Below are 4,194 nucleotides of genomic sequence, written 5' to 3'. Positions count from 1 at the left end.
GCCGCGGGGGCGGGCCGGGGGTGGCAGGGCCGGGGCTTGGATTGGGCCGGGCAGTGGCGGGGGGCCGGGATCGGCGGCCCCTGATTGGCGGAGCCTTAGTCCTTTTCGATGTGCGCTGGGATTGGGCGAACCGTTAGGCCAGGCGAAGAAATGGCGGCGGAGCCCGGCGAGTGAAGAGACGTCGCAGCGCGCACTTCGTTTGTTACTGCGCGAACTGAGCTCCTAGTCCAGAAAGCAGGAGATAGGGTGGGGCAAACTCTGTGACGTAGGGACGAAGAGCCCTCCCATTGGTTGAAATTGTTGGAGTCAATCAAGCTCGGTTGCGTCGCAGTGTCCTGGGATTGGCTGTCGCTAGTTGGAGCCTTTTTCTACTCCCCTCCCTCAGGGAGCACTTTCGCCGGGATTAAACGAGAAGCGGCGGAGGAAAAGCCCAAGACGGAGCAACATTTATTGTGGGGGGCGGGAAGGTATGGAGCTGGAAATGCGCGTGCGTAGAAGGGGCAAGGCTGCCTCTCCGCCCCTTTCCCTTCACGATCCGCCCTCGGTCAGGTGCGGAAGCCTTAAGTGACGTCAATCGTCGTTTCCATGGTATCCCGGAACCGTGGGGGCGGGACCCTCGAAGGGGCGGGCGAACGCCAGATAACCGGATCCGTTTGCGCTGCAGGTAAAAGGGACTTCCTGTTTTTTTTGAAAAACATTAAAAGTCACCCAAAAAAGCTATAAAGTAGAGTGGTCTTATTGAAGGATTTAAAACAATATCTGAACCGATGGAACAACACGAAATTTTAAAGATAATATAAAGTAGTAAATTCTGAAATTAGTTTACAAATAGAATTCACTTCCATTGGAATCCCAAAGGGGTTGGTGGGGACTTGAATAAATGATCTTGAAATAGGGGGTGCTGAGCGGTTAGGTCAGTTGGTTAGAGCGTGGTGCTGGTAACACCAAGGTTCAGCGTTTGATCCCTGCATCGTCCGGTCGCGAAAACAAGAAATTATCTTAAAATCATAAAATAACTGAAACTAGCAAGAAAAGTTGTAATCGAGACAGGGGGAGCTTGCCTTTCCAAATAATAAACACAGCATATAAAACAATAATGAAGTAATATGATGTTGTTGCAGGAAAGAAATTAGTGCAACAGAATAGAATCCGGAAATAGATTACCCTTATACTGGTTGAAATACCACATAGGTGATATTTCAATTCAGTAAGGAAAGGATGATTTAGTTAATAAATGGTGTAGAGTCTAAATCTAAACAACAAAACATTTAGAATACAATTTAGGTGGCTGTAAGGGTAATCTAAGGGTTGAGAGACTACAAAAACAAGAAAATTCACACTACAATGAAATGGTATGTAATCGTCCTTCAGTATCCTTGGAGGATTGGCTCCAGGGCCTCCCCCAGATACCAAAATCTGAGGATGCTTAAGTCCGTGATAATAAAATGGCATAGTGATTGTGTATTACCTAAACATCCTTTAAATCATCTTACAACAGCTAATGTGTTCAATCCCTGTACCAGCCAGCTGCCCCACCGCGCCAAAAAAAAAATGGCTAATGCAATGTAAATGCTATGTAAGTAGTTGTTATCTATATTTTTCAGGGAATAATGATAAAAAAAAAAAAAAGTCTGCACACTTTCATGACAGATGCATCTATTTTCCTAATAATTTTGATCTGTGGTTGGTTGAATCCACAGACATGGAGGGCTAACTGTACTTGATTACCAAAAAAGTAAATAAAAGTGCATATTAAAATCAAATCAAAGGGCCAGCCTGTGGCTCACTCGGGAGAGTGTGGTGCTGATAACACTAAGGTCCAGGATTTGATCCCTGTACATAGCCAGCTGCCAAAAAAAAAAAAAAACTTAGCAAAGAATAGGAATGGGCTTGTCCCAGAAGAGCAAATCCAAGTAGTCAAGAAACATGAAAGGGTGTGCGACCTGCCTACAGTGGTTTGAATGTGTCCCCCAAAGTTCATGTGTTAGAAAGTTAATCTCCAATGCAACAGTGTTGACAGGTGGGACCTTTAAGAGGTGATTAGGTCATGAGGACCCTCATGAATGGATTAATGCCATTATTGCAGGATAATAGAAAGAGTTCTACCTCTTCCCCCTCCCACAGCGCTCTTTTGCCCCTCTGCCCTCCGCCATGGGATGAAGCAGCAAGAAGGCCCACACCAGATACAGGTCCCTCAGCCTTGGACTTCTCAGCCTCCAGAACCCTCAGAAAAAGATCTCTGTTCTTTATGAATTACCCAGATCAGGTATTCTTTTACAGCAGCACAAAATGGACTAAGACCCCCTCCCGTCAGGAAAGTGCAAATTAAGATGACTGAGGAATCTCTTTGTCAAAATAGCAAAAAATAAATGTGCTGACACCTACTACTGTGAATTTCTTTTTTGGAAAGCATTCTGTTGTCTATAAAAGTTGTACCTCCTTTCCAAAATAACCCTTTAATCCAGCATCCACTCCTGGGAACTGCCCCCAAACAAGGCATGTGATTATGTAATAGTTCAAAGTCTTCTACTGCAATTACTGCAGCATTATTTGTAGTGGCAAAAACCTGGAAACAGTGAATTTCAATCAGTATATGGTTTCTTTTATTTTTGTTTTTTTGGTAGCTGACCAGTACAGAGATCAAACCCTGGACCTTAGTGTTACCAGCACAACACTCTGACTAACTGAGCTAACAGGCCAGCCCCTCCGTCAATATGTGAATGGTTGAACAGTAGTCCATAACCTGGACTATTAGGCAGCCTTGAAAAGCTATTAATCCATATCAACTGACGTAGATTGACTTCTGTGCTGTATTGTTATTGAATGAGCAGAGAAATATGTATTACGTTATCTTGGTTTTGCAAGACTTGATCAAACCCCGTATATGTGTACACACTTCCATGTGAAATATGAGTATAGAAAAAGCTATGGAAGGATACCCAGCATATTCCCTGCCATAGGAGAGGGAAACAGGTGACTGGAAATTATCCCAATACATCTTAAGAACGCAACGTATTTTTTTAAATATGCTTCATACTTTTTTAAAATGTATGATATCCTATCTATACAGCATTATATAACTGTACTTGTATAGGCAGAAAAAAATGCATTGACAGAAAGATCACCAAATTTCTACTGGTGGGATCTCAGGTAATTTTTACTTTTCCTCCTATTTCTGTGCATTATTTTATTTATTTTTTTTTTTTTAAAAGATGACCAGTAAGGGGATCTTAACCCTTGACTTGGTGTTGTCAGCACCACGCCCAGCCAGTGAGCAAACCGGCCATCCCTATATGGGATCCGAACCCGTGGCCTTGGTGTTATCAACACCGCACTCTCCCGAGTGAGCCACTGGGCCGGCCCTATTTTAATTTTTTATAGTGAACAAGTATTTAATCAAAAATGAAGCTGAGGGCTGGCCAGTTAGAATGTGCACGTGCTGATAACACTCAAGGTCCAGGATTTGTACCAACCAGCCATTAAAAAAAAAAAAGCAGCAGATATTGTGGACAAGAAAGGGAAAATATATAATGTTTATAGCATTTATTTTTAAAATGAAGAAAAGAAAAAATGTAATCAGTAAAGATAAATTCTATGGAGGAGAGAAGAGTCATTCAATGTATGAGCAGCTACTGAGTGCAAAACATCTTGGTGGATACAACAGAAAGTAAAACTCAGAAAATCACAGACTTTTGTTAGAGAAAAACAAATGCATGGGCTGGCAGGTTAGCTCAGTTGGTTAGAGTGCTGTATTATAACACTAAGGTCAATGGTTCGGATCTCTGTATTGGCCAGCCACCAAAAAAAAAAAAGACGAATGTGCAAATAACCATTCTAATAATGAGAAAGGCCACAGCTGTGACTGTCCCAGGGGGCAGTTATTTTCACTGCATTCTAATTATTTCAGTTTAATTTCCTTTTCGACCCACGATTTTTATGAGATTTTTTTTTAATTACTAAATTAAGATAGTTTGGTCATCTTTTTATCATTTCTACTTTTGTTACGTCTTGTAGAATATGGCCTTAAAAATCTCTACTTAAAAAAAAAAAAGGTGCGGGCCGGCCCAGTGGCGCACTGGATAGTGCGCCGCTTGGGAAGCGCGGCGGCGCTCCCGTCCGAGGGTTCGGATCCCACGTATAGACCGGTTCCCGCTCACTGGTTGAGCGAGGCGCGGGAGCAACGCCGAGGCTTGC

At 42.9% G+C, this 4,194-nt stretch overlaps 1 long non-coding RNA gene across 1 annotated transcript in view; it reads left to right on the top strand.

Annotated features, from left to right (window-relative positions):
- Positions 1–581: 581 nt before the first annotated feature.
- The window catches only part of LOC103590608, a 12,461-nt gene continuing 8,848 nt past the window's right edge, over positions 582–4,194 (top strand). Inside the window, exon 1 of the long non-coding RNA XR_550484.1 lies at positions 582–664. This is a non-coding gene — a long non-coding RNA (uncharacterized LOC103590608). The remainder of the gene's footprint in view (positions 665–4,194) is intronic.

Source organism: Galeopterus variegatus, unplaced genomic scaffold (genome assembly GCF_000696425.1).
Source record: "Galeopterus variegatus unplaced genomic scaffold, G_variegatus-3.0.2 Scaffold845, whole genome shotgun sequence".
NCBI lineage: Eukaryota > Metazoa > Chordata > Mammalia > Dermoptera > Cynocephalidae > Galeopterus > Galeopterus variegatus.
The sequence above is the reverse complement of the archived record's forward strand: the minus strand, read 5'-3'. Positions and strand labels throughout refer to the sequence as shown.